Genomic DNA, 21,140 nt, shown 5'->3' with positions numbered 1-21,140 from the left:
TTGCATCATCAGTATGGCAGAAATGAATCTGTGACATTGCAATGAAATTAAAACAGAGAAGAAAGAGGTGGAATCTAGCCCAGTATCCCCAACTTTTGAAAGCAGGCTTCAGTTCCTGCAAGGACCTGCTTCCAGTGGAAACTCCCCTAAGCTTACACCTTTCTCTGAGGCAAAGTTTGGAAAATATTCCACTGAGGCACTTTAATATGGAGGTGGTGCTTACAAAGTGGGTTGCTCCAACATGTAATGTGTTGGCATGATTTTGGTCACTCTGTATGCTACAGTCTCTGCACAGTCTACAGTATAGAAGCTTATGGTCTTGTGTTAAAAGTGACAGTGCTGGTTTATGGTCCATTTTGTACCACTGTGTGCTGCCCCGAGCCAGGGCTGCAGCCTTGCAGTGGTGTAAGTATAGCTGGTCATGCCTTGGGGCAGGGGGGTGGATTGTATAACCCTTGAAGTCTCCCTTCCAGACCTATTTTCTGTGATTGCAATGCACACGAACCTTGGAGGTAAAACTAACCTGCAGTGCCATGGCACTTTTCCCACCAACTCTTCATTTGATGGCTCCTTTCTAGATACAAATCCTTCACCCATTCTTTCCCCTGGTCTGCAGCTCTCTAATCCTCCATAAGTGACTCCGTAAGTGCAAAACCACTTCCTTGGGAACAACTGATGCCTTTTCCCCTAGCATCAGTTTAGTTGTGTCCCCTGCCCCATGGTGGGGCACCCTGCATTCAGAAGAAGATGCTCCAGAAGCAGTGTCAGCTTTTTTCTGCCACTGAGTTGTTTATTCCAGCCCCTCTTCGCCAGCTGCTGCCGACAAGGTAGCAATTATGCTCCCATCGATCCCTCCTCTTCAGGAATCACCCTGTGCACACTGGCACACTGTCACAATCAATAGCCCAGCCCTTGTGCAGAGACAGCAAGGGGGCCAAAGAGGCAATTTGCTCACTGGACAGGTTATGATGAAATAATATTGTGTCAGGAGGTGAAGTGGCAGAGTGGCTGGCACTAAATATTTCCCTCTGTATTGCCACAGGGAAAGCTAGGGCTTGACGAGATTTAAAGTCAGGCTCAATACCTGCTGCTTAGATCCTGTTGGAGATAAAGTGTAACTGAAAGAATGTGGCAAAATGATTGTTTAGGAGACAAAATTGATGTGGGCCCTTAAACTTATCACTTCAAAATCGTTCTTGCTAGGACTGAGAGGAGGAGATTAAATACCTTTCATTTTTGAACTCTAGCTGATAGGTATTGAACACATACAGTGTTCACTGTGGATGAAACTCATGGCTTCCAACAGCCAAGCTCAATCAATTAGCTCATTGGTAAAAGACAAATATTGCTGGCAAAAAAAGGAATTTAATGCCTTGACAATCACTGCTGTCATCCCATCTTAGAGGCATATTACAAATTAGGCAATCAAAGGTATCACTTTCAGCCAATTTTTAACAGGCAAAGAAGGGGGAATTTCAAGACTTCTCTGAAATATTTTTATTTTGTTTTCAGTAGCCCCTTGATTTTGTATCTCAAATGAAATGAGTAAAGAGCTTTATGCCTGTTACTCCCTGGTTCAAAGCTCATGCCTGATACATGGTAGTCATCTCTCCTGAGTGAAGTATATTACAGTTGTCAGCTTTGCTGGGCAAAAGCAGAGGACACTGTGGGTGCTGTTTAGCTCAAGGGCCTTGGGGACCATACTACCCATTTGCATGCACTGCTTTTCTCTCAACGTAGATCAAATACTTAGAAATACATAGAATTACTTAGAAACACAATACTGATTTCTGTCATGGAATCTCTATTAATTTGCACAGGATCACTGTGGAGCACTATTAATCTGGAAGCTGCAGAGTCAGCACGAGTCAGCAGAAGTCATCCAGGAGCCCTGGGAGCAGCCTGCATTTAGACTGGCCACAGCCTGCTTCTCAACACACAGGGACCTTATCAATGGCAGCACTGGGGTCCATCTCTGCAGCGTGCTGTACCTGAGAGCACTGTCCCAGAGAAACCATGGGATGGCTGGAGGCTGCAGGAATCCTCAAGGGCTTAAAACTCTGTTAAAACAGAGGTTAGTGTAGGCATGGAAGGCAATGATAACAAATTCAGTCAAATGGGGGTTCATAGGCAAAGAAAGCTTAGTATTTACACCTGGGAGACAGCCTGAAGACTGCTGCTGCTCCCAGCTATGCCTCACACACACTTTGCCACCCCAGATGCATCATTTAGCCCATATTTTTCAGAAGTGCCCAGTTATTTGGAGTGCTTCATTAGTGCTAGCCCAAGTGTGGAGCACCTGCAGATGCCCCTCCATCAGCAGGACCTAGCATGCCTCTGTACATCTGTTCATCAAGTCAGCCAGCATTTAGGCATCTTGCAGTTGTAACAGAGGCTTTCTGCTTTTAGCATCTCTCAGTTTACACCTCTGTGAAATGGAGGCAATGCTACAGGAGATAAAACAGCTTAGTTGGAAGCCCATATGGCAGCAGGTAAACTTTAGATAGCTTGGCACTCCTAAGAAAACCTGGGTCTTAAGTGCCATCACAGGCTGCTCACCCCAGCTAAGCCCTTGAGGATTCCTGCAGCCTCCAGCCATCCCATGGTTTCTCTGGGACAGTGCTCTCAGGTACAGCACGCTACAGAGATGGACCCCAGTGCTGCCATTGATAAGGTCCCTGTGTGTTGAGAAGCAGGCTGTGGCCAGTCTAAATGCAGGCTGCTCCCAGGGCCCCTGGATGACTTCTGCTGACTCGTGCTGACTCTGCAGCTTCCAGATTAATAGTGCTCCACAGTGATCCTGTGCAAATGCAATACAGGGCCCTTTGTGAATAAATAGGGGCAGCAATGTTTGAGCCAGGCCTGGCACAGTGAGGAGCAATTCCCTGGCAAGCAGAAAGCATCTGGCTTCTCCCAGCCATGCAGAGGCAAAGGGCAAGGCATGACCCACCCTCTCCATGCTGTACAGCTCCCATCCCTGCCAGATGAATGGTGCTTATTTGTCACCACAGAAAGGAAAACCCAGCCATGTGCAAGCACAACATCTGTCGGCGGGGGCTGCCGCTGCTTGGCACTTGCCAGCATGAGGCTCAGCACTGTTTGCTGGACCCCCCACCACGCTCCCTGGGGGCTTTGCAGCAGAGCTGGCTGCAGTGCAAGAAGGGTCGGGGTGCATGTTCCTCCCACCAGCAGGCTCAGAACTGCTGCATCAGAGCCCAAAGTGAAGATTTAGTGGCTGTGTAGGGATGTGAGCAGAGACTGGCAAGCTGAGGCCAGTGGGCTCTGCCAGGGGAGGCCACCTGCCTGTCCCTAGGGGTTAGGAGGAGCTGGGCAGTGTGGGCTGGTACCTGATAGGTTTTTCTAAGGGTTTGCATGAGAATTTGGATGATGCCTCTCTCTTTCTGTGGGGTTTTCTACCTGGAAATGCATTTAATGAGACATTTGAAGATTTCTTTATTTTTGTCCGTTGCAGTGCAAATGGATCTGACTCAAATCCTTAAATGCCAACACTTTTTTGGTACTGATTTATCTCTGAATATGACACTAATGTCTCCCCCTCTCCAAGATACTGTGGTTAAGTTAAGCCATGGCATAACCCTGCTGAGGGCAAAGGGCAAAAGGAATGGGTTCCAATGCAAGGCAGGAAAGCTCTGCCCCAATGATGGGGCAGCATCAGCCCCCAAGATGCAGGGGTACTGTGGGGTGCAGGTCTCCCCTTGTTGAACTGACGAGTCCACGCCTCTTATCTGTATTTGTGTAGTGATGAGGGCTTTCCACTAGAGAGAGACATGAGTACACACAGAAAACCTGTTTGCTATTTGTATCACACAGTTCACCTGGCCAACATGGTCCAAAAAAGAATGGCTGGAGCTGATCATGAAATGAGCTTTTTTGCCCTGATGAAATTTTTACTTATCTTTTCTGACTGACACTTGTTTTCAAGATGGAGTTTGGCAAAGAAAATCCTGTTTTGTTTTGTTTGTTTTTGTCTTGTTTTAAAACAACCCATTTTTATCCTTTGTAGTTCTTACAGAAGAGGCCAGAATATATTTAATTTTTGAACAGTCTTGCAATAAAAAAATAAAGAAACTTGCCAAAAATACTTTATTTAGAAATACTTTTTTTTTTTGAGAAAATGTTCAGCTGGTTGCTATTTATCTGACAAGAAACTGGATATTACCCAGAAAAAATTTGGTAACTCTCACGTGCCTTTTTTTCTCTATAGACAAAACTCAATTCAGTGACCTCTGAAATATGCACATCTTGTGGAAGGACCATGATGATGTTGAACACAATGCTTTTAAGAGCAGAAGTAAAGCATAACTTTCTTAGCTGAAAATCCTAGGGAAATAGAAATGTGGCCAATGACAGTGGTGTTAATACTTCTTTATTTATGTGTCATGCTGTAATCTGTGTAGGCAGCCAGGCCTGTGCTTTGCACACCAGAGGAAGCTGGTCTTCTCAGCTGTTTCTCACCAAAGACCCACAAAGCCAGCAGAACCAAACCCTCTGAGTGTGGTTTTGGAACAGCGCCCATCTGAAGGGAAGAGCACTGTTGAGTGAGGTGTCTTTAGCACACCATGTATGTTATATGTGTACAGTGTTGGTTTTCCTTTGGGGCCACCTGCAGCTCTGAGTGCATAGGGTGCCTGGCACCTAAAGCTGCTTTGCCTGGGATTTGTGCTGAGCATACAACTCCCAGTGGCAATGCTGTGAGTCACACAATTTCTTCTATTTTTGGATCCTGTTTTTGAATGCTTTCCCCTGTGGTATATGGGTAGTTGGAGGAAATGTACACATGCAGGCTTCACATACTGCAAATAGAAAGTCTGCATTTAAAGGCCTCCTATTGCTTACTTGCAGATCCTGCCAAACTTCAACCTGCTAGTCTTGATAAACACACTCTCCTGGGGTGTTGCTCACTGGGAACAGATGGTCCCATGGGAAACAGATGGCCTCGGAGCTGGGAACTTCCAGGAGCTTTTGTGGAAGATGGGATCCCATCCTTTACCTCAAAGGCCCATCCTAAAGGCACAATGAGAGCGTTCTCCTCTAGCATGTTTCTCATCCCATGAGAAATCTTTCATTACCATCAGGTGTGAGTGGGTACTTGAAGCAGGGGGTTCCAATGCACAGGCAGTGTCCAGCTTTCTGAAGGACTCTGAAGAAATCTGAAGAATGGAGAGGGAAATTGGTAAAACATATAGACTCAAAGACTATGAAATAATGGCCTTATTTTTTGGTGCCTCCCAAATGGCCCACAGATAAATGTCTTGCACTACCTAGGGCAAGAACACCACACACCTCCATCATGACTTGAGTCTGGGGTATAAATCCATTGCTTTAGGTCTCTTGTGAGTTAGCATGGATCTAACAAGTCACTTTTCAATATTCACTCTTGAATTACAGTCCCAGCTTTGTTCTGTCTTATAATCTTGGGAAGCAGATGTGTTGGATTTAACTGATCCCTTCACCATCAACATCCATTCCTGGAAATGAATCACTGCCTCTTAGATTGTTTCCCCGATGTTTTCAAAAGAACATCTGATATCTTAAAAAGATGTCTTTTCCTTTTGTGTTTATCTAACGTGGAGCTATTATGACTGTAGTAGCTGCTGGATTCATAACACCAGGGGCAGAAAGCCTGTCTGCATCCTGCCCAAGGCACCCCTCTCCTAGTTGTCTCTAGCATTTCTCGAGGGATATGGCCTAGACCCAAGAAAATGGTTAAGCTCCCAGTTCATATTTGTTCTTAATTTTCCCTTTGAAAACTGGCCCTCAGCTAGTGCAGTTTTCTCAAAACCTGCAGCTCTTTGCTATACTAAGGGTTTTTTTGCTCCAGTTTGAAGCCCAGTCATTTTGTGGGGAGATAATCCCACACATAGGGGGATAACTGTGAAGAGATACTGTAGTTGGGAAATTCTACCTCAGGATCATGTTTTGTTGTATATCACTTCCTCCCTCTGTAACAGCACTCTGGCCTCCTAAACAAACGCCTCTCTCCACTTGTTTATGGACTTCCATTCTATTTCAGAAATTTGGTAAATGCAGAAGCCTTTAGACAGAAAATGTAGACTAAAAGCTGTTCTAACCCAATGTTTCTTGCCTCTTCTTTGAAAGCCCAGTGCACATTAAATGAAACTTATATGCTTCTTGAAGCTGCCTGTGTTATTATTGGAACTGATGCGCATTCACTCCAACCAATCTATTTTTGTTTGAAGCACTTACTCTGTATGAAACCAAGCATAATAACTACAGTCAATATAGATATATTTGTTTTTATTTAAACTCCTAAGTGTGCTAAAAGCAAAAAATGCTTTTCTCCCTGAAAACCAATGCATATGTACAATAGGCAGAAAACGTATGTATCAGTCAAAGCAGGAGCTCCTGACTTCGCTGGCACTGCCACTCGCGGCGGCGGGCGCGGGGACCGGGGCTTTTGCAGTTCTGTGAGGGGAGCGGCTCTGGGGGGGACAGCAGCTTTCCCTGGGAAGCTGGCAGCTTTCCCTTCCCGGAGCGGCGGGAGGGGAAGGGCAGCGTGTCCCGGTGCTGCGGGCTCAGGGCACGGCCGGGCTCGGCCGCTGCGAGAGCCCAGCGCAGGACGAGGGTTTGGCCTCCTGGGCAGCCTGCGGCATCTCCGTCACAGCTTTTTTTGGAAAGGCCGGCAAGTGCCATGCTCAGGGACCAAGGTCAGAGCAGCAGAGGAGACCAAGGAAGAGTCCAAGGTCGCGTTGGAGCGGAGCAGCAGCTGAGCCGGGTCGGGCGGGCTGGGCTGGGGCGGCAGCTGAGTCGGAGGAGGCGCAGGCACTGCCCCCGTTCTCCTGCGTTGCTCTTGCGCTCAGGGGCAGTCAGAGGAACGGCGTATAATGTGTGGGGAGGGACTGGGGAGAAAAAAGTAGGGAAGAGAGTCTTGGCAGAGGCAAGGACTGCTTTCCCTGTGTGCTCATTTATTTGTCTCAGTACCAGAATTGATAGTTAGAACTTTGTTCGTTGACAGTAAATTAAATTGGTTGAAAACCCCCCAAGTCAGTAATCTAATTTTGCCCATGACATCAAAATACCTCTATGAGTGGACAGTAATGAACACTTCTTTTTTGGATGGGATTTTACCCCCAAATTTAACATGGAAGTTAACAGGCATTTTCCTTCTGCTCTCCTGGGATCTGCTCGTCTGCTTTCGTTCATCAGGCAGCCTGTCACTTTTCATCAAGACATTAATATGCAAGAGAAGGAGAACTTCAAGAATGATCAAAATGGCTTATCAAGGTTGGAGGTGCAGTCCAAGGTTCTTTATGTCTGTCCTGGTTGCCTTTGAAATACAAGGTCACATTGCCTGTTCTGATCACACACGTCATCAACTACTACTTGTGCAAAGTACAAGTAACTGATTTCTTCGTATCCTTCCTCTGCAACCTTACCTTATGTCAAAGCTAGGAAATGCTAGGATCTGATGAGTAATCATGGCTGGGCTTCCTGTGTTTTGCAGCTCCTTCTCGAGCTCACAGACCATCACCTGTGTTTTCCTATGCTCACACCCATCTTTTTTGTTAGAGGAGTCCCCTCTTCTTGTGACAGCTTTAAGATGTCTCTTCTACAAAGATTCAAAAGCTTCAGTTTAGTTATTCTGTTCCCGTGCTCCTAGGCAGTCAGTGCTCATTACCAGAACCTCATTAAACACACTGAATCGTGTATGGCTTGTTTCCAATCACATGGAGTTGTATCCAGCATGTCACTAGACCTGTTCTGAACTCCACAAAAGAAAGATCTCACACCATTAGAGGAACGTAGACCATTAGTTGGTATGCAGAGCTGATTGATCCAGGAGCATCTATTCGGGCAAGCTTCAGACCCCAGTACCTCCCAGTTAATCCATTTAGCACACTGTGTTTGCATGTTTGCTGAGGCATTCAAAGGGGCTTTATGGAGAGAAGGATTTCTTTATAATGAATGGAAACAAACAAGATCAAAAGGCAGAGATAAGCAAACAGACAGGATTTCAAACCTAACCTGCGTTTAAACTGAGTGGCTGTCAATATTAATAACATAAAAACAGCAGTGAAGTGTGGCTGACACATGCCAGGTAGAGAATGCTTAGAGACATCTGAAAATCCCATCAGAAATTGCAAAGGCAAATGTAATTAGCATGTCTGGAATTGTCTTAATTCCTTGGGTTTATATTGTCTTGAGAAGCTGGCAAGGATCCTCTGCACATACTTTGTGCAGGCACAGCTTTGTCCTTTTCCACTCATTTTACCCCTTTTTGGCAGTCTATAAATGGAGGTAATGGGGTGATGCTAACACAGGATGTTCCTGCCTGTGGCATAAGGCACTTTCTCTGTGTATTCAGGATTCAAGATTTGTTGAAATTGCAGACTCTACTTGTCAATTCTGCATGCTGGAAGAATTCAATTTTGTTCTGACTAAACATGCAGGTCAGAGGACAGAGGCATTATCAGAATGGTGTGGAGGCCTGTGCCTGGGCTTGCTGATGCTGATATAGGCTGGGAGAACAAACTTGTGTGGGGGAAAGAGCAGAGAGGCCACTGTGAGATACTGAAATGGGTAATGGCTCAAACATTTTTTAAATCACAGTGGAACTTTGCCCATTGTACCAAACTGCAAAGAAGCAACTGCTGATCTGTGACCACTGAAGCCCACCCCCAAAAATATGCCTTCTGATGGGAATTTGGACTATGAGTTAAGCCACCTGATGGGACAAGTAAACAAGGCTGGGGGAAGAGGATACATCCACAAGGAAAGCCAAACTCAGCATCTGTGCTGACAATCAGCTCCAGCTAGATTTGGCAGGGGGAGACCATGTATTTGCTGAGGCTAGGTTTGCATACTCTCCCTCAGTTGAGGGAGAAGAGTTTTTGGGTGTGTGATGGTGTAATCTCTGGTCAGGATAAGACAGAGGGGCTGAGCACCCACCACCAGAGGTTACAAGCCAGATAAGAAGGAGACCTTGTGGAGAATCCTCCCTTGCACAAATGGGTGCAAGGTGCAGTTGTAAAACTCCCTGTCCTGCCCCTGGAAAGGACACATTCACACGGGACACTCGTGAGAGACAGCTGTTGTGATTTAAAAGGTGTCATAAACCATCAAAGACCCCCAAAATGCCCCCAGACTAATTTCTGAGGCATTCCACCAGAGGACTGTACATGATCCAAAGTGTTGCAACAGATCCAGAGTTGGTTGCAAGAGACGGTGTAAAACTCCCCCCTGCAGGGTAAGTGCCGGGGTGTTCCCACATATACCTGGACTATATTAATCCATAGAACTCTTGTGTTTTGTGGGACCCTCACCACTGAGAAGACTGAACAAGAGGACCAACAGGATGCCACTGGGCCCACAGAGTTGTGATATCTTCTTACTTAATCTGTCTCTCTCTCTTTCTCCCCTTTTTCTCCCCTTCTCCCCCTTTTCTATTTCTATCTGTCTACTTCACATTTACTGTTAAATAAAATCCTTACTATTAACTTTGGCATGTGGTCTTGTTTAGCCTTTAATTTGGGCAGAGGCATCTCTGTAATAATTTCAAAAATTGGATCTTAACAGCAAGTGATGCCTTTAGTCAAAACCAAGGGTGGTTGAATTGACTGTGGGTGTGCACTGCCTTTGTAGGACCAGACGTAAATGTAGATACAGTACAATGAGGAGTATAAAACCAACAGGTAGAGGGACAGACCGGAGAAATCATGAGTAAAGAAAATGCAGGAGCTGAAACTGCAGTTTAATGTATCTACAAGTGCACATTTAGCAGGCAGTGGCTGATGACAACATAGGTATTTGGGGGTTCTGCGGTAAATTTCCAGAGCAGTTTGCTCAGCAGATTAGTGCATAACCCAGGAAATCAATAGCCAAAACCCGTGGTTTATGTTGAAGCTGGCAAACAGGTACAAAATCACAGTAAATAAATGCAGAATGACTACACTGTCATGTCTGAATAAACATATCTGGTGGAATTGTGGGAGGGCTACAATGCACTCAGCTACATTTTTTTTGATGGGACTTTGACAATGGAGGGAGAGCCTCTGCTGGAATATTTGGCAGGATTTGAAGCAATGGTGGTGGGAGTACCTTGTGAGCTCAGGGTGCAGAGCAGGCTGCTTTTAGTGTCAACCAGGCCACTGGCCTTATACAGGGTGGGTCAGGACCACAAGTGTCAGCTGTAAAAAGACATGATTTGATTTAATGAACTCATCCAAGCAACTAAAGGGCTAATATAATTCCTAAAATACAAACACTACAGAGAAATCTATTAACTGTGACTAAAACAAAAGCCTAGCTGGAAGTGAATCACAGAGCCAGCTGTCACAGAGCAGTGGTTCCTGGCTGCTAAGTCATGAGCACAGTACACAGAACACAAGTGAATGGGCATTGCTAACCCCGAGACTCCTGTCTAGTTCTGAAGAATATCTGCTATTTCTAGTCGGGTTTATGTGTCAGTGCTGGCTCTGCTGACACCATTTCTTTCCAGAGCTGGTAAAGAAAAGGTGTGACAGCACTGCAACACCAAGCCAGGTGGAGAAGCAAGGTGAGTGAATAACGCAGTTTGCAGGAGAAGACAGCTGTGACAGTAGCTGAAGTAGAATAAAAGGGCAGAGGCGGTGATACAAACAGATGCAAAGCACTGCTTGATTTCTAAATGAATCCCAGCTGTAGAAATGCTGTTCTTGAGCCAATAGGAGGAGGGCTGGTGAGAGCAGTGGGCAAAACTGGATTTTCTGTGAAATACCTGTGTGGAGGTCAAGACAAGCTGTGGGTGAGTAAAGTTGGACAGAATGAGGCTGGGATCAAAAACAGAAAATTGGATAATAGCAAGAGACTACAGACCATCTTTCCAGGTGATGTCTTGGTTTGAATTCTCTGTGGTCCCACTGGCATTGAAATATCAAGTGATCTGCTGCTTTTGCTTCCCTGGGGGAATGGTCAGAGCTGAAATAACTCAGCAGCCCTGGGCTGGTGGATTTGTTTTTATTTCAAAACATAATAATATTATTTCTCTCCTTCTTCTGCCTTTTTTTCTTAAGTGTTTAGAATTGGTATTTCTGCTATAACTAGGTCAGGGAACCTAAGTAGGTCAGGGTGACTCTCTAAATGTGGCAGATCTAGAAGCAAAGCTGGAGAGGGAAGACCTGACTGTGTGTATAAACAAAAGGTGACAAGCTGGGCCTAGTGAGAGGGATGATCCTTCAGGAAAGTGGTGAGAGCTGAGAAATACTTGTGTGGAAACTGAGAAAGGAAAGTGAGGTGTGGGGCAGGGAACAGGGTCTGAGGGATCATGCATTCACGTAGCGTGACTGCCAATCCCAGCAAAGGTGTGGTGAAGCCATCATTGTGTCCTTTCACTCCTCTCTGGGAAGGGTGAACATGCTGAAGGCAAAATTACAGAACAGAAGAGATCTGTGACTGTGCTTGTGCTTCTCAGTTGCACCTCATTTTGCAGGGGCATTGCTGATTTTGATGTCAAAGCTCTGACTCCCATCCAAGGTTCGGTGTTCTTCCGCTGGAGTCATCAAAATTTGCTTCACTCAAAAGCAAAGTTGATGAAGTTGCAGCAATGGGAAGAAATGTTTCTATCAAAGGGAGAAACCCCCAGGGTTTGAAAGTTAATCATTTTTATGTGTCTAATTTTGTGTCTTAGTCATCCAATGCCTTGCATGTTTAGGGTTGCCAGGTTGAAAATGATGCACGTGACCCTGTGGGACCCCTCAAACTATTGTTCCATGTAAATGTGACTTCATTTCCCCCCATGCAGCATCTCCCTCCGTCTTTTATCACGTTTTAAGTATATTCATGGGTGCAAAATCTGTGCCTCCATGCAGACTGCTGTGGGAGGGCATTCTGGGTCTGCTGCACGCGCTTGGGAATGCTCCTTTCTGAGCTGAGTAGGACACTGCATTGCCCAGTACCACGAGGGCTCTCGGGCAGCTTATGTCTGCATTCAGCCCTGCCCCTCAGCTCCTTCCTGATAATGGTTATGCTGCCCCATTACAGTGTGTGTAGTGTTGCTCAGAGGACAGAGTGGCAGCCTGGAGGGACAGTTGTCCTGTTTTATTGTCAGCCCTGGCTGTAAGATCCACTAGGGTAGTGTTGGCAGTGGGGCAACCAGAACTGTCATCTGAAGCTTGTGTACAGAGATCTGCTGTACCTGAGCCCTTGTCAATGGTCCTTAGTCCCATAGTTGCCCTATTAATACTGAAAGTAATTTTAGTTTTCTTCAATGAAAGTTAGTAATCCTGACCTAGCTGCTGCTCAAATTTTATGGGGTTTATCGTTTTCTATTTGTTTTGGATAGCTATTTCATGGTGCCCTACTGAAATTTTCCTCTTAGGGCTAAGAGCAGTGGATTTGGAAGAGAAAGAAGGACATAAATATTTGTTAAGGAGGGGGTGAGTCTCCTAGTGATACCAGCCTGGTGAGCCTTCCCTTTTTCATTAGAAGAGGTATTGGCTGTAAAGGGGGTGTGGAGCTTTGGCTCTAGCAGACAAATCCACTGCTCAGCTTTGGGCCATTGGCAGTTCTGGAGTATTAGATCTACAAAGCTATCTCTGCATAGGCACTGTAAATTCATGTAATCAGTTGGAATCAGTGGGCAGTGGTTAGCTAGACCCGACAGGGATACAGTGTTGTATTGCTGAGATATTAATAAAAAAATGTTCAAGATTATTCTTATGTACCGGCATACACATCCTCCAAGAATGGGGCAAGAAAGGCTTTAGGATGTTGACTTTAAGTTTTTTTCTAGATGGTTTGGGTTGTTTTTAAAACCGAAATTCATATGTGAATGCAAGAGCAAGACAGGGCAGCAGCATTTTCTCTTTGCTGGCAGTAGAACAGATTTTTCTATGGATACTCTGCAATATTGCCATAAGAGTTGAGGGTAAAGTTGGCTTCTGATATGGAACAGTTGGATGTCTCATCTGGGGGTGTTCTTTAGGTTGAAATAAGCCTTTGGATAATCCTAACTTGTTGTAATTCCAAAGGTGTTATTTGATGACACGCTATACTGACCAGCTTAAGAGTAATGCTTTTGCTTAAGAAAAACTTAAAAAAAAAAAAAAAAAAGTTGCGAAACATAAAAACATGTTTCATTGTTTTTTTCTCCTAGTTATTTCAGAATTTTTTTTTTCACAGTGAATTTTTTTCTCAATACTTTACTAGAAAAAAAGCGTACAGTCATTAACTCCCTTTGGGCTATAATTTATAGCCATTTGATCTTTTTCTCTACTCCAAATACTACTTCTGACCATGAATACTTATATTACTTTTAAAAAATGGAAAACAAATATGAACTTATTTTGATGGTGAAATGTGCCTTGAAAGAAAATATTATAGTTAGACTATTTCCAAATATTTTTGATGAAACACCACGGAATTATGTGGAAACTAGACTGCAATATGGAAAGCTGAGCTGTCCAAGTGAAGCAGGGAATTAATGTCACAAATTTGTAATTGAGTTTTTGAATACAAGCACAAATTTGACTAAATAAGTAGCAACTTTTCAGAACTGTGATGAATGCATCTGATTTGTTATTAATACCCCTATTATTAATTATTATTATTATTATTATTATTATTATTATTATTATTATTATTATTATTGTCAGAATTAAGCTTTACCCATCTGCTTTCTTCTGTGCACACATTAAGAACAAAGGCCACTCTGGGACTTCACAGAGAGTTCAGACAGCACCAAAGCAGTGTAGCAACATGCATTAGACATGAGGAGGAATCATCACAGAGCTGAGGCAAACACGTGGGATTAGTGATGAGCAGAGTCACTAGAATCCAATGTGGTGCTGATACCTCTTAAAAAGAAGTACCAAGAGTTGAAGAATTACAGAATACTGTTATGATTTGCCTGATTGTTATGAAATCAAAGATGGGGCTGGTATCCAGCTGGTTCAGGTCTCCAGTTTCTTCCTCTCTCAGCTCTCCACTTTTTTACGTGCTCCTCTCTTAGTACTTCCAGAAGTACCTCCCTGCCCTGCCACTCAGTATAACTTCCCTAACAGCTCAGCTCTGTGCTGCTTCCCAGGCATCTTCCTCATACCTTGCTGGTTTCTTAAGAAGGCTTTATGGCTTACAGGACCCCTCCATTTCCCCTGCAGAGACAATGCTGTGTCACTCCCAGCTTCAAAATGCAGCAGATGGAGGACCCGCATACTAGTTAAGATCATAGAATGATTTGGATCAGAAGGGACCTCAAAAATCATCTCATTCCAACCCCCTGCCATGGGCAGAGATGCCTTCCAATAAATCAGGTTGCTTAAAGTCCTGTCCAACCTGGCCTTGAACACTTCCAGACATGGGGCATGCACAACTTCTCTGGGCACCCTGTTCCAGTCCCTCATTTCCTTTTGAAAGCCTGAGAGCTAAAAGCATTTTAGGGAGCACTATGAAGGAAACCTGTTACACATATTGGATGAAATCTGGTCACATATATCTGCTGGAAACATCTGCAAATGAAAGAAGAGAAGGCAGAGTGAAAGAGTGTGTTTAGCAGAAGTTTACATAGCAAATAATATGTGTAGGTGCAGATAAATAGTTATTAAACTATTGACACTACCTGTAGCACTACCAAAATCTTTAATCTGGTAACAAGTCTTATGTTAAATTGCAAAGATAAATCCATGGTTGCATTTTATGATTTCTAGACATTAAATATGGTGTTGATGTCAGCTTTTGCCCTGGTCTAGTAGTAAGCCCAAGAGAAAGCTATAGGGGCATATTTGCCTTATACAAGATGTTGAAAAGGCCTTTCATAACTCTTCAGGTAGTGTTGCTTTCCTCTTTGGTTAATCTTTGATACTTACCTGATTCTTTGAAATGTGTCAAATTCTTCCTACAGATAAACAACATGTAAGATGTGTCAGTAGCAGTGACACACATTCCTACAGAGGGTCTTATGGTATGCTGGGAACCTGATCTTCACTGTGCCACTAGGGCAGAAAGATTTTGTGTTCTGGGCCTTGACCTGCAGCTCTGGAGATATGCATTTAATTTTCAGTTCTGCCACATACTTCCCAAGTGACCTTGTGCGAGTCATTTATTCTCTCAGCATTTAATTATCACCCTTTTGCAGATGAGAAGTTGACACTTCTCTGCCTTCCAGAGAGTAATGTGAGGATAAATTCATCAACCTTCATGTTCTGCTGTGAACAATGGAAGTTCACTGAGGCAAAGCAAAGTCCAATGAGGAGATGAGACAGCATAGGGAACCAAAGCAAGGATGAAGCCCATTTCAACTAGCTAGAGAGCTGTCCTGTATGAAGAGAGTGTATGATGTCTTGCAGGGATTTACATCAATCCTCTGAGTGTGCAGTGCTATGACCTCAGTATCCTAGCCTTTATTACAATGACAAACTGGAGGGTGGGGGGAACACGAGGTTCCTATGTCTCTTTTAGTAAGTAGTCATCAGATGGCTCATTCACTTATGTCACTTTTTTTGTGATGCTTCTGCCTTTTCATTTCTGTAGCTAGCCTGAGTCAAGCATGGAAAATGGTCATTTACTGAGATTACAGAATGTGGGTTGTATCACAAATAGGAGGAAAAGGTGCAAAGCATAAAAATGCCCTCTTGGAGAGGAAATGTTCCATGTCAGTCTGTGTTGTCATTGTGATTTATTGTTCTAGAACAGTTGAACATTTCTATCCTCACTGCCAAAGGACTTCAACTGCATGGGACATTTCCAGTGTTCTCTAAGGAGATGGCTTTCATTTTTACAGGTGACAGCTGTATGTCTGGATCACATACACATATATCTTGACCTTGGAGTGAAGTTATTAAAAAAGTAGGTGCAATTCAGAGGAGTAGAATTGCTGTTGAGGTGTTGGAGTCAGCTGCCTATGTGTCTCTTGACTGGTTAGTCACTAAGTGCATACCATAGACACTTAACAGTCCAGACAGTGCCTCCCGTGTCTGGTTTCAGCTGGAAACTTCCAAGACTTCAAAGCAGAGGACTAGCTGCCCCTTCCTTTGTAGCTGTTCCTGCAACTAATTCCAACTTTTTGACTGGTATTTTGCAGCTGTTGCTCTGCCAGTGTTCAGAAGGCTGGATTTCAAGTGCCTTTCTCATCTTGCTCCTTCAAGAGCAGGTGAGCATTGAGCATCCTTCTGTGTAGCCAGAGCATGAGCTCAACCTTGAATTGATTTGGGATGCCAAGTTACATGGCAGTTGGCCTTTTTCAGGTATGGGTGAAGGCAATTCCTCGCCCCCAGTATAGCTAAATAGTATCAGGCAGCTCTGGTCTAATTTTTGGTTTATTCTCCACAGTTTTATTAAAGCTAAATGGAGCTTCATGGTTTTAGCACTTTGGAATGTCATGTTACAACAGACCTCTTCTCTGTTAATGGAGGTTACTTACGATGTAGATGGAAAACATTTATAAGAAGTAGACTTCATTATTTTTATTATTTTTTTCGGATACTGAAAATCTACCTTTCCCACTTGCTGGTTGATATTAGATTAAAAAACAAAACCAAAAAAACCCAAAACAAACAAACAAAAAAACTGAAAAAATCAAACCTAGGTAATAATTTTGGTAATAATTTGTAATTATCAAACCATTGATTTAACTTCAGAATTAAGTTCTCTTGTTTTGCAGCTTCCAGGAAATACAGGTAGTCTGTTTGGATGTGTGCATTTTGGGATCTTTTGGAAGCCTTCTGCCTGTGAATCTCTTGGTTTTATAAGATGATTCTGTATCTTGGCTAGCAGGGTCCAAGATGCCAAGTAAAAAAGAGAATAGAGACTTGGGGGACCAGACTTTTGAATATTCAAGTGGCTAATGGTAATCTCTTTCAGTTTGAATAAGGTGCTTGTATATCTTTAGGATGTAAGATCTTGTTGGGGAAGCAAGTTCATGTGGGTGGGTTTTTTTGTTTACTTGTTTGGGGTTTTTGTTTGTTTGTTTGGGGTTTTTTGTGTGTGTGTTTTTTTTTTAAATTTCCTTTCTGTCCCAATGGCATCTCCTTCCCAGCATTTCTAATGTTAGGAAGAATTCCAGAAAAATCAAGCAGACTGTGAGAAGTAGATACTGCCTTTGCTGCTTCTGGCTTCATCCTGGCTTCTCTGGAGTAATGTTGTAGGGGAATAAAACATATTTCCTGTTAGGAAAAAATGTGCTGTAAAGAAGGAAGCCTAAGTAAATATACAATAAAGAGATGTATAAAAGTGTCTTCAAGAGACAATTCATGGCTTTGTTAGTATCACAAGGAGATTTTTGTTGGGGTTTTTAAAGGCCCTTGCTGTAGTACAGGGAATGACTCTAATGCCAAACTTTAAACCCCATGCTGAAAACAAACAGCCAGCATGTTCTCAGCCTTTTCAGCATCTGTTAAATAAGGCAGTATAAAGAGCTGTGCTGTGGATATTAGAGGCTTGGCACACTCCTAGTATAGCTGTCACTGGGAAAAGGTATTTATAAAATGTGCTGTGGAGTAAATATAGTATTGCTGCTAATAGTGAAGCAGCCCCAGCAAAATGCCTTTGGAACTCACATGAGGTATGATAATGCAACAAGACTTTTCATCAAAAAATTGCAGGGTGGGGAATGAACAAAACTTTCCTCTTCCTGCAGTGTGTCAGGTCATATGGGTGGGTGCAGATGATACTTAGGCACACGTAACAAAACTTGGCAACAGGAAGTGAAGGGAAGTCACATGCTTAGCAGAAACTTCAAGGGCACACTCAGGAGACAGAATGTAATTACTCAATTTGGATTTTAGCCATGACAGTGAGTTAACCCTCAGAGCAAGCATGGGTTTACTTATCTCTCTTCCCCATCCTGAGAGTTTTGAAGATTAGAGGTAGGCACTTAGGACCCTTTATTTAATTTTTTAATAAGCTTTTTCTATGACTTGCATTCTTGTAATATCTGAGCCTTAAAAACATGAATTAATTTAGTCTAATATATATCTGTGACTCTGAGAAATATTTTCCCAGCTGCCTTTTCACACCTAGAAATGGTCCCTGAGAGAAGTATAAGATTGGGTCAGTTTGGTTTGTTCCTTGCATTGGGGATCACAGTTTTAGTTGTTGTCCTCTTTCACAAGGGAAGGGCATAAACATCCAGGTTAGAAGACAATGGGTAATTTAATGAACCTCAAAAGACCAAGTGGAAAACAGGGCATTTCCCCTCACTGCTGTCTTTACTCATGATGAGTGCAGAATGAGGGCCCAATCGCTGTATATTTCATGAACAAAATATCAAGTTTGTTCCTGCATATTGTACGTTAGGCAGCTGGCCTGTTCCCTCTTCCTTCTGGCTGACAGTAGGATTCCCTGATCAGGTAAGGTTTCCTGTTATGTGAGCCCTACCAGTGGAGTGCACATGGAAAACCTGTGCTTCCTTTCATTAAAGTGTTGCTTTTGATGAAAGAGATAAGATGTGCTGGTTTGGACTGGAGTAAATGATCTTCACAGTGGCTGGTATGGGGCTGTGTTTTGGATTTGTGCTGAACACAGGGTTGATAATAGAGGGATGTTTCTGATAATAGAGAAATGTTTTTGTTATTGCTGAGCAGAGTTTACACAGAGCCAAGGGCTTTTCTGATTTCTGTACTGCTCAGCTGGTGAGGAAGTTGGGGATACAGGAGATACTGGGACCACAGCAAGTGGCTGTGTGGTGCCTGGTTGCTGGCTGGGGTTAAACCATGACAGATGTGTTTTCCCCCAGTTTTTTAGAGTATTTCCCGCAGAACAGCTGCACAGTGCTCTGAGGCTTGCTGCTGGCCAAGGCCCCTGTCAGCATAAAAATAACTAGATAGGTGGTGACCCAGAATAAAAAGATAAAGACAGGTAAGCTGCAGACAGGTTGCCCTCTGAGTAATATTTAATTTATTTATTTTGTAATCTTTAGCCTGTAACTATTCCTCTTGCCTTTCCCTGTCAAAGGAATAGATGAACGACAGACTGCTTTAAGTCAGGTCATGCTTCAGGGTGCAGAAATCTGAGTTCAGAGTGCTCCACAGAAGACTTCTGTACACAGAAGGGTTTAGACCCATTGCATGCACAGACCTCTCCGTGACTAAAACATAGGAAAGGTGCTCATACTGTGAAATCACAGATCACTTGTGACCTGAGCCACCTCTCATCGGGAAGCCGTCAGGCCAGTAAGCAAGGGCAACAGGATCTAGACTCGAAGCTCAGGTTTGTGTGTTGCAATAGTCCAAGGACGCTGCAGTGACTGGCGTTGCAGCCGTGCAGCCCAGCCCGCCTCTCGGGGCCAGCGAGTTCCGTGCGCGGGGAGGGCGCAGGTGAGGGCCCGCCCGGCCGGGCCGGAGCGGCGGCGGCGGGGCAGCGCCCGCCGCGTTCAGCACCGCGGAGAGCGGCACCGGCCGCGGGCAGCGCCGCGCCATCGCCCTCCCGCCGCCGCGCGACAGCGAGCGGCTTGTCTCAAGCCACTTGCTGCTTTTATAAAGTCTTTGTATGCCAAGCACTTCCCAAACACTTACACGTCTGCAGAGAATTGTTAAAAAAGATAATAATAAAAAAAATATCGAAGTTTTTTCACAAGAGCACTCAGCAAAATGGCAGCTTTAACAGTCAGTACTTGGGCAGCATTTTTCATGCAAGGGTTTCCACGCACTTTGTGAATATTAATGAAGTCAGCTGCAAAATCAATCATTCCTTTACAACGTAGGTAGGCTTCATTATCCTTGTCTAGCTGGGTAAACTGAGGCAGGCAAGGATATTGTGGTTTGTCTCAGCCAATATTGAACCCAGGAAATAAAAATTATGACTTTTATGCTCCCACTGACACAAAACCATACAGCTTCTATAGCCCTTCCGTTTTGGTTTTAAGAGATGTATTTCCTTCTTCAAGCTACAATTCTTCACTTAACTGATCTAGACTGCCAAGCTCATGGCAGAAGATTTTCCAGCTAGCCTAATTATAGCAATTCTCACCTACTGCCCTTCTGTTTCTTAAGGATTGCTGCTGTTTTCAAAAAGAAAGAAAGTCACTAGCCTTATTTCAAATGCCCACCGGTACATGTGTGGTGCTACGTTTGCTATTCCTGAAAATGTTATTTTGAAGCAAAAACTTGCCCCTTTGATGCTTAAAAATAGATAAATACGTGTGCTATTTTGCACTCAATTGTCAGGCATGTACCATGGTGTTTTGTTGTTTCCCTGGACAGGTGGAGACAGAGCAGTTAGGCACTGACGGCTTCTGTCTGGTGAGCTGGCTCTTGATTGACTGATTAGCTTCTTTGTATGGCAGGCACTTCTCCCAGCTCTGTCATTAAAGATGCATCATAACCCCTTGCAAGAGGCTTTTTTTTCTTTTTTTCCTGACACAGAGGGAGAAGAAAAGAGTAATTCTGAATGGTTTACAGTAGGGAAACTTTGTTAATATGGAATGTCTTTAAAGATGGGATTTAGCCAGATTTCTGTCTTCAAAAATTTGAAAAAAAAAACCCCAACCTAAAAAAAAAAAATGCTGTCAGGGCAGTAACTCGTCTATCTCCTCAAGATATTTCATGTACACCCTTCCATTATTTTTGTTTATAGTAGGTATTTTTAGTGTTAATTAGTTAATCTTTGTAAAAGATATGAAAGGTTGTGGGAGAGGGGCTTTTCAAGTTGAAATTGGATGAGGTATGAAGAAAGAGACTGGCTTATAGACATGACTGCAGGTGTCTGGACTGTCAAGTTCCATCTCTCAGTCATTTCAGCTTGACACCAAACCATGGTTTCTTCCAGAGGTAGGAGACAAAGCCTGGGAGATGACCTCAATTCTCTGTCAGTGCTGGTATCTGATGCAGCTTCTTTCCTTTTTGCTGTTGATAATGCTATGAAAGTCCTTTGTCTAATATATTTTCTGCCTGGAGAAGTGATACTGGTATGTGTAAGTGTGAACTTAAATTGATATGCTGGTATGAATTAATTGTTTCTTTATAAGATAACTTTTCACAAGTCACGTTGCATCACTTTGGAGGGAGCTTAAACCAAGGAAAACAAGAAAAGGCACCTCCTATTTTGCAGTAAGTATTTACACAGGGGATTGTAATGCTTCCTTGCTTAAGAGATTTCTGAAGTTACACTTATATGCCCAGTAAAACTCTATATTGCACAAAACATAGAATAATTTACTTCTGATGCAGCAGCACTTTTTGCATGATTCT

At 43.6% G+C, this 21,140-nt stretch overlaps 2 long non-coding RNA genes across 2 annotated transcripts; both read right to left on the bottom strand.

Moving 5' to 3' along the window:
• Positions 1-6,927: 6,927 nt before the first annotated feature.
• LOC137475428 (uncharacterized) lies at positions 6,928-10,683 on the bottom strand. The gene is made up of 2 exons (XR_010999888.1): positions 10,081-10,683; positions 6,928-7,591 (listed from the first exon to the last, which is right to left on the bottom strand). It is a non-coding gene; the product is annotated as an uncharacterized lncRNA (long non-coding RNA).
• A 3,692-nt stretch (positions 10,684-14,375) lies between these two features.
• On the bottom strand, positions 14,376-16,485 carry LOC137475429 (uncharacterized). Its single transcript, XR_010999889.1, has 2 exons — positions 14,823-16,485; positions 14,376-14,465 (listed from the first exon to the last, which is right to left on the bottom strand). It is a non-coding gene; the product is annotated as an uncharacterized lncRNA (long non-coding RNA).
• Positions 16,486-21,140: the final 4,655 nt, after the last annotated feature.

Source organism: Anomalospiza imberbis, chromosome 6 (assembly GCF_031753505.1).
Source record: "Anomalospiza imberbis isolate Cuckoo-Finch-1a 21T00152 chromosome 6, ASM3175350v1, whole genome shotgun sequence".
Lineage (NCBI taxonomy): Eukaryota > Metazoa > Chordata > Aves > Passeriformes > Viduidae > Anomalospiza > Anomalospiza imberbis.
The sequence above is the reverse complement of the archived record's forward strand: the minus strand, read 5'-3'. Positions and strand labels throughout refer to the sequence as shown.